Raw genomic sequence first — 15,377 nt, forward strand, 5'->3', positions numbered from 1 at the left:
TCACGAACCCCAAACCTCGTCCCCTACCGCCCTCCCGATAAGCACCCTCCCCTTCCTGGCTGCCCCAATCTTAAACCTCAGAATTTCAGTTAGCGGTGGACTGTGCACTGATGAACCGGTGCCCCCCGACTCAGCACTTTAAAAAGGCCGTGTGGCTTAGCGCAAAGGCTGCGGAGTCCTGAACTCGAATGTCAGGAGACAGATTCAGGTCCTACATCTGCTTCGAAGTAATAAGGCGCCCTTTTAAAAACAGGCCTTCACAGACTTCACTTCCTTCAACATCTTTTAAAAGGCAAGAGTCTTTAGGATACCATTGCAAGTAACTTGTAATTTTGCTTCCAGAGTATTGAGTAGCTGGGACACAGGAATGAGAGAAAAACTCCCTACCGTGTATCCTTTTGTGCCTTTTAAATTTTGAACCTATTCAAAATTTAAATATCATACAAGAAATGTCAAGATCAAATTTTTAAAAATAAAGGCCACCAAAGATACTTTTATCTTCTATAAAGTTTTCATTGGTCATGAAGACACTGAATACTTATAACACATAATCCTGCCCTTAAGAAAGTCCTAAGTAAAAATCAGGATTGGGATTATTACCATAAAAGCTGGTGAGATTAGGTTAAACATATTTACAATGGCTCTACAAACTTTTTTTAAAAAACTTTATTTATGTATTATTTGAAAGGCAGAGCTACAGAGAGGCAGAGGCAGAGAAAGAGAGAGAGGTCTTCCCTCCACTGTTTCACTGCTTCACTCCCCAAATGGCCACAAGGGGCGGAGCTGGGAAGATCAGAAGCCAGGAGCCAGAAGCTTCTTACAGGTCTACCACTCTGGTGCAGCACCCAAGGACTTGAGCCATCTTCCACTGCTTTCCCAGGCCACAGCCCAGAGCTGGACCGGAAGTGGAGCAGCCGGCTCCACTTCCTGGGAATGCAGGATGCCAGTGAGGCAAATGGCGGCTTCATCAGCTATGCACAGCGCTGGCCCCTCTTTAAGTACTTTGTCATTAAATTATCTGAAATTGGTTCTATATTAATTGGGAGATTTCTTGCATGACATAGAAAAGTACTATAGACAAAGAGAAATAGAGTTTTATTAATTCCTTAAATAAAGGTACTTTCAGTACAAACAGTTTACTTCTAGCTTTATTCTGCTCTTCAGATCATAATAAATATAGTCCTCTCAATTATGAACAAGGTAACTGTGTGGTTCGTGGAACATTCAGGCAGACTAATTTTGGTTCACCCTGCAGAAACATGTATTATCCTAACTTGTGTAAAAAATAGATCAAAAAATACTAATTTTTTAAATTAGAACAATAGACAGATACAATTTTCAATAACATGAAGGGTTAACAGAACACATGATACTAATATGCCACAAATAATCTCCTTATAAAAATAAATGAAAGGAAATTAGCTTCTAGGGCTTTGTATCTGACACTTTTTTAAAAAAAAAAAACTCATTTCATAAAGTACCAGAATAAAGGTAAATATAATTACAGAATTTCCTGCTTCCACAATATTTTAAGACAGTAATCACCACCACCACAGATATCCAGTTAGCCAATTTCTTAAATTGTTTAGAAGCAATTGTCTGTAAATACCAAAAAGTCTTTTAAGAAATAGGATCCATCAGAAACTTTAAATGATTTTAGATATTACTACATTTAGAATCAAGAAAAACATAATTTTAGAATCAGATGAAAAAGCCATATTTGTTTTAAAAACAAAAAATTATCTCTGCGATAAAAGAAATATAATTCATAATCTATATATATATGCATAGTAAACAAATTTGAAAAAGTACCAAATAGAAATTCTAAAAATTGCTTCAGGGAATTTCTGGCCACAAATTGGGAAAGACTTCTGTTTCTTTGCCAAGTTCCAAATTAATGAATAGGTTCATTTTGTAAGCTAGTAATGAAAAGTCCAGAATACAGGGAAACAGGAAAGAGTCTGAAGGGTTTTTCAACAAGATTCATGTTTAAGGAATTTAGAAATATCATACAAAAAATAATCTATATTAGGTTAAATGGCTTTAAAATGGATCTATTCAATTGAGATGAGTTGCTTGCCTCTCCTACGTGCAAGATGGTTAACATGCAATTTCAACTTTGCCTTTATTTGGGGCCTCTTTCTCTATTTGCCAACAAAGATATCATAAAATAAGCATGCATAATATCATGTAAAATAATGTAATACAAAAATGGAAGAACTCACATGAGTGTGAATTGATACAATCACTTTGGGAAACAATTTGACATAATTTAGGAGGGCTGAAAATCAAAACTGTGTATTACAGCAATTAATTTCAAGAAACATACCTTAAAACACACACACAAAATAAATTCATATCTTGGCCAAATACGTGAAAAACAAAGATCAGTAATGAAATTTAAAGTAGATAAAAGCTGAAGTTCTTAGAAAGAAAAGATAAAATACTTCAATGACAGCTGGCTTCTCGATAGCAACGACAAAAATGGAATTAATAAAACTATCTTTAAATGCTAAAATAAAATAATTGAGATTTTCAATTTAGAATTATATGCCTCATTAAGCTATCATTTAAAAGTGAGGGCAAAGTAAAGATTTTCAGAGAAAATCATTATTTACCACTAACAGACTTCTATTGAAAAATCTTATAGAGTATCTTCAGGAAGATGAAAAGTGAATCCAGAAAAAAATAAAGGGGGTGAGATGCAAGAAAGCATAGAGAGCAGAAAATTTGAGCACAATTTCCAAACCAATAGACATGAAAGGGAATAAAGGAAGCATAATTACTCAACAGAAGGCAGGGAAGGAAAGATGGAAGCAGCAAACAAAAGATGCTGTAAAGGGCAGTTTCAAAATGCAGTGGGAGACTGGCATCGGCAACACGGCAGAATGCGAACTCCCCGCCGTTATCTATCCACAGAAGCATCAGTCTTGAAAACACCCCAAGGATGAAAATACTTTTGTGGAAGTCAAGGAGTCCAGCAGAGGACTTCCAGCACGCTGTTGGAATTTAAAAATCTGCAATAGATATAATGAAACCGTGAAGAAGAAGAGGTTGGTTTTACCCATAGCACACCTTACCCTAGGCGGCACAGCTCAGTGCCAGAAGAGAACTCCTCAGCGTGCAATTTCTTCTACAGGAAAAGGAAGAGCTTAGTGAGTGAGTGCCTAGCTTCCCCAGCCTTGTGGGACACTGCCCAAGAGGCCCACAGCCAGAAAACTATTAACAAATTGGCAACAGTCCTTACCTACCGATAATTACTTTGGATGGAAATGCATCAAGATCTCCAATCAGAAGACACAGAATAGTTGAATAGATAGGGGAAAAAAGAGAAGTTATGTGTCGCCTACAAGAGACTCAAATCAGTTTTAAGGACACACAGAGACTAAAAGTAGGGGGCAGGCATTGGGCTCAAGGTTTGAGATGCTGCTTGAGACAAAAATCACAGTCATCTTAATGAAATACTGGTAAACTAAAAGTAGCATAAAAAATAACAAAGGTCTATATCCATTCACAATTAAAATTCTCAACAAATTAGAAGATGTATCTCATAGAGCAGAGGCCATATATGACAAGGCACTGTGGCACAGCAGGCTAAGCCACAGTTTGGGATACTCAGATCTCATATGCTACTACCTGGGATGAAGTTCTCTCTGCCTTTGGATTCAGCTCCCTGGTAATATGCATGGAAGGCAGCACATGATGGTTTCAGTACTTGAGTCCTTGGTACCCACATGAGAGATCCAGATGGAGTTCGTGGCTCCTGACTTTGATTTGGTCCAGTCCTGGCTGTTGCAGGCATTTGGCAGAGTGAACCAGTGGAGAGAAGATCTCTCTCTCTCTCTCTCTTTCTCTCCCCCCCCCCAACAAATCTAAAAAAATAGATCATCTATGACCAGCTAACAGATAACATTACACTCAATATTTTCACCTAAGATCAAAACCAGTACAATAACTACTCTCCTGCTCCTATTCAACATACAATATTGGAAATTTGAGCCAGAGCAAATAGGCAAGAAAAAAATAACAACAAAATCATCCAGGGGCCAGCGGCATGGTACACTAGGTTAATCCTCCGCCTGCAGCGCCGGCATCCTATATGGGTGCTGGTTCTAGACCCATTTGCTCCTCTTCGAGTCCACCTCTCTGCTATGGCCTGGGAAAGCAGTAGAAAATAGCCCAAGTGCTTGGGCCCCTGCACCCGCGTGGGAGACCAGGAAGAAGCTCCTGGATCCTGGCTTCGGATTGGCATAGCTCTGGCAGTTGCAGCCATTTGAGGAATGAACCAACAGAAGGAAGACCTTTCTCTCTGACTCTCTCTCTCACTGTCTGTAACTCTACCTGTCAAATAAATAAATAAAATCTTTTTAAAAAAATCATCAAAGTCAGAAAGGAATAAGTAAAGCTGTCTCTGTTTGCAGATGATAGTTAAACACAAGAGTGTCAATTTGTTAAGTCAACAACAGGAGTCAACTGTGCACTTACTCCTCATGTAGGATCTTTGTCCTTAGTGTGCTGTACATTGAGATTTAATGCTATAACTAGTACTCAAACAGTATTTTTCACTTTATGTTTCTGTGTGGGAGCAAACTGTTGAAATCTTTACTTAATGTATGCTAAACTGATCTTCTGTATATAAAGAGAATCGAAAATGAATCTTGATGTGAATGGAAGGGGAGAGGGAGTGGATAAGGGGAGGGTTGCAGGTTGGAGGGACGTTATGTGGGGGAAGCCATTGTAATCCATATTCTGTACTTTGGAAATTTATATTCATTAAATAAAAGTTAAAAATTTTTAAAAAATTAAAAAAGATAAAAAATAAACATAGAAAACTCTACACAATCCACCACAAAAATGTTGGAATAAACAAATTCAGTAAAGTTTCAGGATACAAAATCAAATACAAAAATCATTAGCATTTCTAACATGAATGACACTAACAGTGAGTTATTCAAAAATAAATTTTTAAAAATTCCCATTTAGAATAGCAAAAAAAGAGAATGAAATATTTAGTTATAAACTTAAGCAAAGAGGTAAAAGATCTGTACACCAAAAGCTGTAAGACATTGATGAAAATACTGAAGAAAACACAAATAAATAAAAAGCCATCCATGTCCTTGGATCAGAAAAAAATAAATATTGTCAAATGCCCATACTATGCAAAGCAATCTACAGATTTGGTGTGATCTTTATAAAAATTCCATGGCATTTTTCATATAAATGATATAAATGTTTTTAATTTCGAAATTTGTATGGAACCACAAAAGATCCCAAATAACTAAAGCAATTAAGCATCAACAAAGCTGGAAGCTTCATAATTCCTGATTTCAAATTACATTAGAACGCTACAGTAATCAAAACATTATGATAGTGGCTGAAAAACAGACACATAGACCAGTGGAACAGAATAGAAAGCCCAGATAAACACATGGATGTAAGATCAACTAATCTGTCAAAGGCACCAGGAATATACAATATAATGTATGGGATTGAGGAAACTGGATATGCACATGCAGAAAACAAATGAAATTGGATACTTATCTTATACCATAACCCAAAGTGGATTAAAGACTTAAATTTAGGTAAGACTTGAAATCATAATACTCCAAAAAGAAAACATAGAGAAAAATTTATGACATTGGTTTTGACAATGATTTATTTTTGGCTATAATATCAAAAAGCACAGGAAACAAAAACAAAAAATAAAGAAGTTGTGTTGCATCACACTAAAATGTTTCTGCACAGCAAAGGAAAGAATCAAGAAAATGAAAAAACTACCCATGGAATGGCAAAAAATATTAGCAAATCAAATGTCTGCCAAAGGGTTTATATACAAACTAAATAAAGAATATACATTAATACAAATGTATTAGCAAATTAAATATATAAAAACCTGAGTAAAAATAGGCAAAAAACGTGAACATACATTTTCCCAAAAAAGACATGGAAATGGCCAACAGGCATATAAAAAAGTATTCAACGTCACTAATCATCAGGCAAATGCAAATCAAAACCACTATGAGCCATTACCACATATCTATAGAGATGGCAAACGCTCCTAAAAATGTTGGGGAAAAACAATCCTTATAGCTGCTTATAGGAATTTAAATCAGTACAGCAATTATGGAAAACAATGTAGAGTTTCCTTAAAAGATTAAAAATAGAACTTACATAAGATCCAGCAATTACATTTCTGGATATATTATGTAAAGGAAATAAAATCAGTATCTCAAAAAAATATCCGGGGCCGGCACTGTGGTACACTGGGCTAAAGCCCTGGCCTAAAGCACTGGCATCCCATATGGGTGCCGGTTCTAGTCCCAGCTGCTCCTCTTCTGATCCAGCTCTCTGCTATGGCCTGGGAAAGCAGAAGAAAATAGCCCAAGGGCTCGGGTCCCTGCACCCACATGGGAGACCCGGTAGAAGCTCCTGCTCCTGGCTTTGGATCAGAGCAGCTCTGGCTGTTGCGGCCATCTGGGGAATGAACCAGTGAATGGAAGACCTCTCTCTCTGTCTCTACTTCTCTCTGTAACTCTTTCAAATAAATAAAATAAATCTTTAAAAAAAAAAAAGACAGAAATACCTGCACTCCCATATTCATTGAAGCATTATTCATAGTAGCCAAAATACTGAATCTGTCAGTAAAGGAGAAATGGTTACAGAAAATATGACACAAGCACACATACACTCACAAGAGAATATTGTTCAACTTTCAAAAAAAAAGGGGCGGGGGGCAGCGCTGTGGCTCACTTGGTTAATCTTCCGCCTGCAGGGCTGGCATCCCATATGAACGCGAGGTTCTAGGTCCCGGTTGCTTGTCTTCCAGTCCAGCTCTCTGCTGTAGCCGGGGAGGGTAGTGGGGGATGGCCCGGATGCTGGGGTCCCAGCACCCGCATGGGAGAACAGGAAGAAGCTCCTGGCTCCTGGCTTCGGATTGGCGCAGCACTGGCTGTAGCGGCCATTTGAGGAGTGAACCAATGGAAGGAAGACTTTTCTGTCTCTCTCTCACTGTCTATAACTCTACCTGTCAAATTTAAAAAAAAAAAAAAAAAGGCAATTCTGGCATTTTCAACAAAGTGGATGAATCTGGAGGCATTACACTAAGTGAAATAAGCCAGATCCAGAAAAATACATACTACATGAGACAAAGACTCTAAAGGATGGCTACCAGGGACAGAAGGGTAGGGGAAACAGGAAGATACTGATGAAAGGGTTCACATTTTCAATTACAGGATGAAAAAAAATCTGGAGAACCGCTATACAGCACACTGACTATAACTAACAGTAAGTTTTACATACTTGAAATACACTGAGAGAGTAGATCTTAAGTATACTTCCATAACCAAAAAAAGGCAACTTTGTAAGTTTGTAAGGTTGTAAGGATATACTAATCAGCTTGATTGTGGTAATCATTTTGCTACATCATCATGTTGTACACCTTAAATATATATAATTTATACTTATCATTTATATCTCAGTTTGGCTGGTAGAGAAGAATGAAAGAAACATATCAAAAAAACTTGCCAGTTGAACAACAGATTGCCAGCTATCATCTTTATAAGAAGACATAATACTAAAACTTTTTTTAAATTGTATCTACCTTAGTAGATATTTATTTATCTGAGAGATAGAGTTACAGACAGAGAGAGGGAGAGATAGAGAGAAAGGTCTTCCATCAGCTGGTTCACTTCACAAATCGCCACAAGGGCTGGAGCTGAGCTCATCTGAAGCCAGGAGCCAGGAGCTTCTTCTGGGTCTCCCAGGCAGGTGCAGGGACCCAAGCACGTGGGTCATCTTCTGCTGCTTTCCCAGGCTATAAGCAGAGAGTTAGATTGGAAGAAGAGCAACAGGGACATGAAACGGTGCCCATATGGGATGCTGTTGCCACAGGTGGAGGTTTAGTCTACCGCGCCAAAACGCCAGCCCCTGTAATACTAAAACTTAAAGGACAGCAACAGGTTGATAGTAAAAGGAGAACGAAATGTACGTAAAGCCTATAACTAAAAGAAAGCTGGCATAGCTGTACTTCTGTGAGGTTGTAGTGGGGGTGAGAAAAGATCTAAAGTAAAACACATTCTTGTACTAAGATAAATAGGACTATTAAATAATAATAGAAGGAAAAATTTGCAAAAAGTTGTAATCTTGAAGCAATACTCATCTAGAAATAGACAATATATTTAATGCAAGAACTCAGAAGTTTGCAAGGAAAAGTTGGCAAGTCCACAATCATAGGAGGATATTACATGCCATTTTCAGCAACTGGATAAATCCAACAGAAAAAAACATTAATAAGAATACAGAACATTTGGACAATATGTGAAACACATAGAGAATCCTGGAGATAGTCTTTTCAAGCACACATGGAATTTTCCAAGTGGCCAGCATAGTATGTCATAAAGCAAATCCTAACAAATATAAAGAATTAGTGGCATATACTTAACACATGATCAATGACGAGAATACAGTATTAGGTTTTAACTAAAGAGTAGCTCTTTTTTAATTGTGAGATAATACTATAACCAACATTGAATAATAAATATGAAACAGTATCAAATGGATAACTTTCTGGGAAAAAAATTAACTCAAACACCTGAAAAGATATGGGAATACTGACTTGGCTGAAGAAATTGAAACGGTGTTAAAAAATCTACAACTTTCTCCAAAAAAAAAATCTCAACTCCAGAAGACCTTAAAGATTAGTTTGCCATGTTTTCAATAAATAGATAATCCAATATTTATAGATTACTTCATAGAACCAACAAGGAAAGCTAATCAACTAATTCTACAAGGGCAATATGACCTAAATACATAAACTAGACAAAGCCAGTACAAGTAACAAAAATTATGTGCCTATCACTTTGAATAAATATGTAAAAATCCAAAATGATTTTGTGTTGTGGCCCAGCAGGATAAGCTGCTTGCAACACCACCATCCCCTATCAGAACTCCAGTTTGAGTCCCAGCTATTCTGCTTCTGATCCAACTCCTTCTTTTTTTTTCATATTTCTTATTTTTATTTCAACATTTAAAATATTCACAGGTTGAGTACTATAGTCAATGACATCTCCATGGAAGATGTACCAACAAAGCATACAGGCATTTCACAATGACGAATAACATATTGTGACTGTGTTGTGCATGTTTACCCTAGAGTTTATCTTGAAAGCATGTCTTTAAAAAAAAAAAGTGTTTCACTGTATTATTTCCATAGAAAGTAAATCACAATTTCAAGAGATATATTAGTATTTTTTTAAAATTTCAAACTTTTAATACTCAATTTTTCTCTTTTCTCAATAGCTAAATCAGGATGACGTATTTGTCTTTCATTATTCCCCTCTACACTTTGTTTCTAACCATTTTATATCATCACACCTTCTTGACTAGCTAATGAGGCAGGCAAATTCTTCAGAAGAATTTCTTAGGCATTTATACAGCAAACGAAAAGAGAACCAAATTACATTACAGAGTTTTTATCGTTGGTCAATGCCATTTATATTTTAAAAACCAGTGAGGGGAAAAACCCATGAGAAAGCTCTGCTACTGAATATATTGAGGACAAAGCCTGAATACTGACATCAACTGAATTCACTTAGACACTGCAAAATAAACACCCATGCTTGAGAACGACCACCCTTCTTGCTGGGAGAAATCTTAGCAAGGACATATAAAGTTTCAACAGAAAACCAAAGTACTCTATGTTCTCTTTCCTGTACAAGTTAGTCTCTTCTTTTAACACAGCTCTCTCCCTTTCCTACAGATTATGAATTTTGATATACTGCATATCCAATAGTGTATTTACATGAACTTAGCAGTTAACTTACACAACTGTGCCAGAGAAACATTCCTTATATGAAGGTTTTATAATATAGTGCTAAACAGCTAGAAAAATCCTAGGAAATAGATTTCAGCACCATCTGTTATTAGCAGATTGTTTCAAAATGTATACTCCCCTAAATTCATATCAACCTAGGTAATGTACCCATTATTCCCTCTCCATCCACATCAAAATCAAAATTCTGTGTTCTACCAACCCATTCTGTGTGCCAAAAATAAGAGCTCATTTACAAATCTTTCAATTAAGTTTATAGGACACACACATATTCCCAAATAAGAGGCGGAGGGGATTATCAATCAAGAATCATTCATCTAAAATATGTACAGTATTTTGAACACTTTGGTACCTATTATTTGAAGAAGGCTAAACTTCCAGAACAAGGATGTCTTTATTTTCACCAATTTGTAACTACCAGTTACTGCTAGATACACTAAAAAGGTTAACTGAATTTTTTTAAAAAACTATCACAAAAAAAAATAATTATGTGTGGGCTGGCAGATGGTTTCAAACTGAAGTCCTTGGTAATTCTACACCACAATGTTTCAGACAAAGGACTCAAACCTGGTAGCAGAACAGGTCAACCCTCTGATACGGCAGCCCTTAGTTGATGGCAGTAACCATTTGAGATTTGCTACCATAAATAATCTGTCAACAATGTTTTCCGTGTGTTTAAACCTAGATGTCAGGGGCTTTGCGCAATAAATGGGGCATGGTGTGCCTTAGGAGAAGAATGTAAAGGCAATAGTAACTGAAAGTAAAGGAGGTGGCAGTGAAGAGGAAGAATTCTCCTCAAACCAGATGTTAGATATGTGTTATTTTGAGATCTTGATAACATTGATGGAACGTAATTCCAACTCCTTCTTAATGTGCCTGAGAAAGCAGCATAAGAAGGCCCAAGTACTTGGGGTTTCTAGCTCCTGGCTTCAGCCTTGCTCAGCCCTGGCTATTGCAGGCATTTCGGGGGAGTGAATTAGCAGAGGGAAGATCTCTATTTCTGTCTCTTCCTCTCTTTCTGTCACTCTGCCTTCCAAATAAATAAGTCTTTAAATAAGTAAATTATTTAACTAGAAAAAACTTGAAAAAGAGAGAAAACCGATAAACAAAGAGTAGCTATCAGGAATGTAATATGATAGAATTTATTAGCATGATTAATGACATTAAAAATACAAAAAGACTATCTTAATAGATGCAGACAAATCATTTGAGAATAAAGGGAGGGACCTATATTGCACATGATTATCAGAGAAACCTCTTTGAGAAGTTCACGTACGCCAAGACCTGAGAAATGAGGAGTCTCCAGTGGTCAGCCACAAGAGTTAATTTTGGTAATTTTAGGTTAAGGGGGGGGGGGCAATATTTTTGAGGGATATGGGGATACTCACAGGATTTTAAGTGAATGCCTAAAGCATAATCTTATAAAGACCAGTAACCAGCAACTCTAATTAGCCCACATACTCATTGTCCTGCAAGTACCATGCCAGTCTACCCTCAGTTAAAATTCCAGAGAAGGAAACTTCTGCTGACCTCATGAGTAGCACATGCCAATTTCTTAACCACTGTGCCTTAAGTAGCTGTCCTATCAGACCACATATCAAAGTAGAGAAGTAAAAGAACTGGATGATAATACCAAAAGAAGATAGAATAAATGCTCAGTAATAGCACTTAGTAAAGTTGAATAGCACGGCCAAAGCCCTGACTGGAGGGCAGGTGTTTGGTCTAACAATTAAGATGACTGCATCCTATATCAAGGGTGCCTGGGTTCTATTCCCAGCTCCAGCTCCAGCTCCAGCTTCCCAGCAATGCAGACCCTGGGAGGCAGTTTGTGATGGCTCAATAATTAGGTGTCTGCCACCCACACTGGAGACCTGGGTGAAATTCTTGGTTCCTGGCTTCACCTTTGTGCAGTCCCAGCCATAGCTGGCATTTGGAAGTGTCCCACAAGATGACAGCTCTCTATCTGCCTCTTGAATAGATAAGTAAACAACAACAAAAAGCCTTGAGACAGAGACAAGCCTAGTATATTTGAAGATAAGGAAGAAGGCAGTGGGCTACACTATGGGGAGGGAAGAGAAGAGTAGTAAAAAAATGGGGCTGGAGTTGGCCATTAGTTCAAAGTATGGCCAAGTCAGCCTCCTCTGGGAGCTACTTAGAAACTCATATTCTCAGGCTGAGAATCAGATTTTCTGGGAGTCAGGTCCAGGAATCTGTGTTTTTACTGGATTTCCAGGTGATTCTTAAGCATGCTTAAGATTTACAGTCATTGATGAAGAGGGTCTTCTGGACCATAGAAAAAGTTCAGGTTGTATTTGAAGGGCAATTAGGAATTTCAAGCAGAGGAGTAAATGGTCATATCTGCATTTGAGATTCACCTTTACATTTGTATGTAAAATAGACTGAAGAATGACACAACTGAAAATAAGGAGGCTGTTTAGGAGACATAAGAACTCAAGAAGGAAATAATGGCCTGGACCAATGGGTTAGCAGTAGAGATGGAAACACACAGTCAAAGTTAAAACATATTTTCGAGTTCAAATTATGAGAGTTCACTGAGGGATATGGAAAGTTAAGGGAAAAGAGAAGAATTAGAAATGATTCCCGGGGCCAGCGTTGTGGCACAGGGGGTTAACGCCCTGGCCTGAAGTGCCAGCATCCCATATGGGCGCCGGTTCTAGTCCCGGCTGCTCCTCTTCTGATCCAGCTCTCTTCTATGGCCTGGGAAAGCAGTAGAACATGGCCCAACTCCTTGGGCCCCTGCATCCACGTGGGAGACCTGGAAGAAGCTCCTGGCTCCTGGCTTCGGATCAATGCAGCTCTGGCCATTGCGGCCAATTGGGGAGTGAACCATCGGATGGAAGACTCTCTCTCTCTCTCTCTGCCTCTCTGTGTAACTGACTTTCAAATAAATAAATCTTTAAAAGAAAAGAAAAGAAATGATTCCCAGGCGTCTGCTTTGAGCAGCTGAGTGTTTTGTGGTACCATTTATTAGATGGCAAAAACCAGGTGATAAAATAAAAGAAAAATTTGGAGAGAAAAAACATAAGTCTACACATTATGATTGAGACATCCAAAAGGAGACACCCAGAAAAATAGCAGTTACAATGGAGATATAAATTTAGCCATCTTTATTGTAAAAATAGCATCAAATAAATGGGAATATACTTGCAGGAGATCACTTAGAGGCAGGCTCCTTTGCACCATTTTAATAAATCCACTAAACTGAATAAGATGTATTTGGAGCTAGCTTTCAATGTACGTCAGCCAGGTGACTACGTACATATTATGTTGGCTCCTGCCCTCCAATTTTTTCCGTCTAGAACCCGTAGTTCTTAGTAGCTGAAATTCCCACATTCTTTTATTTGGACATAAAAACAAGGCAAGTATCAGAAATTTGATAGCCACTGACATCTCATATTTAATCAATTTCTCCACCCCAATCCTACCACTCTCTTGTTAATTGCAAAATCAGATACATTTTTTTTAAAGCAGAGAAGGAAATTCCACAGAATGGACTGAGCAGAAAAAAATGAGAACAGAAAGTCTGAAATGGCATTATCTTAATCCTTGGAGCTTTGACGAAAATGAAAGAATATTTTAGGATTTTATTTACTTCAAAGGAAGAATTACAGAGAGGGAGGAAGATGGAAGAGAGAGCACTTCATCTGCCGGTTCACTTCCCAGATGGCTGCAACAGGCCAGGAGCCTGGAACTCCATCTGTGCCAAGCATTTGGGCATCTTCCATTGTTTCCCCAGGCGCATTAGCAGGGAGCTGGATCAGAAGTGGAACAGCTGGAACTGAAACAGAACCCATATGGGATGCTGGCAATGCAGGCAGCAGGGTAAGCCACTACACCACAACCTGCAAGAGTTTTCTCTACCACTTAGACACAGATAGGATACCATATGGAAAACAAAGGGGTAAGGACTATTAAGCACAATGTGTTTTATATGGGCCAATGGTTATTTGCAAGCTCTGTATTGATATAAAACATCCCAACAAACACAATGATACTTAGTACTTCAATTAGCCTACTGTTTGTTCTATTTCAGTTGACAATAAACTGTGGTTTATAATGGCTATCTTCCCTTATACTTTGTGCTCCTAATTGTAGGTTGCTTTCCTTTTCACTGCTTGTTATTTCCTGTATCAAGCATGTGTTTATTCCAACTATCAATCGTACAATTTCACTTCCTTGAAAGAGTCTTTGCATTTGGAAATAAACTCTATACTCTGGAAAGTCTGCTCAGTTCCCTCCTAACAACAGTTAAGTCTTACCAATCTTAGCAATTTAATGAGATGCTTCTGCCCCTAGTTCGTTTCCAAAAAATAATGACATGAGGGAATGTCTTGATTACATTTGCCATATGTTCAGATGATCAATTTAAAGACACTAAATGTGTTAAATAGTAGTGGTAATAACTAAATGATGGTAAAACATCTACAGTGATTGAGAATTGCTAGAGTTGGTTGCTGTTTTAGCCCTTCCTGTTTTAACTTAGTCTTCTTTCCCTCTCTTCCACCCCCACCACAGCTGCTGTTTTATCATAGTTTCAGGTTTTATTCATTGGCTTCTTCATGTTCAGGACTAAGAAAAATCTTTAATTAGGCAAAGTTTATTCTAAAACTTTTTCTAATTTTTCTTTTTAACCTTGTTCTTTCCCATATCTATCCTCAAGAGACCAGTGCCCTCAAAATATTCCCAGACTTTTCATTGCTTTCCTTCTTCCCTCACTAATAACATTAATGTCAGCAACAATACATACCAACATCTTTTAGATGAGTACATTATATTATCAGTCCTCATGACAATGCTAGGTCCTATTACTGTGTTTGTTTTCACAGGCAAGGAAATGATGACTCAAAGAAATTCAAACAACTCATTCAAACTCATGCAGCTAATGAGAAATGAACAGATGTCTTGGAACTGGGATTTAAATATAAGTCTACTGACATCACAGCCTGAGTGCTATACCAAAATAATAAACAATGAGTAGCCATCAAAGGAGAGAGAGGGCCTTAGGTTGGAATCAAATCACTTTCTCCGTGGTGGTCTCAGGCAAGTAATGCAACCTCTTATTCCTTGATTTCATCACATTCTATCTATGCATGGCTCTCCTCTCGGAGTAGCATCCATTTATCAAACCTATCCCCTCTCCAACACATAAAATAAACCTGTCTTAAATTCCAAAGCTCTATTTTAAGTTCCAGTTAAGAAAACTTTTTGATAAATTAATTCAATATGAGCCTTATTAAAGATATGTATTTTATAGTTAGCTTCAAAAACTCCAATGCCTTAAGTGGAAATGAAATTTTAGATACTGAAATGAATGGATAGAAAAGTTTGGTGGTCTAAAGATATCTTTCCAGTATCACTCAGCCATGATATCATATAGACCAAAGTTTCTCCAACTCTACCATCCATAGGAACCCTTGGGGAGCTTGTTAAACTGCAGATTCTGATCTGGGAGGTCTGGGGTGGAGTCACAGATACTATAGTTTTAGCAAGCACCCAAATGATACTAATGCTACTGATCTTCAGGCCA

The 15,377-nt window shown here is 37.7% G+C and overlaps 1 protein-coding gene across 2 annotated transcripts in view; it reads left to right on the forward strand.

The window, feature by feature from the left end:
• ANKUB1 (ankyrin repeat and ubiquitin domain containing 1) overlaps window positions 1-15,377 on the forward strand; it is a 75,541-nt gene that overhangs the window by 1,564 nt on the left and 58,600 nt on the right. The window lies entirely within an intron of this gene.

This window comes from Oryctolagus cuniculus, chromosome 4, assembly GCF_051225735.1.
Source record: "Oryctolagus cuniculus isolate XC-2025 breed Fujian yellow rabbit chromosome 4, ASM5122573v1, whole genome shotgun sequence".
In the NCBI taxonomy this organism is placed as follows: Eukaryota; Metazoa; Chordata; class Mammalia; order Lagomorpha; family Leporidae; genus Oryctolagus; species Oryctolagus cuniculus.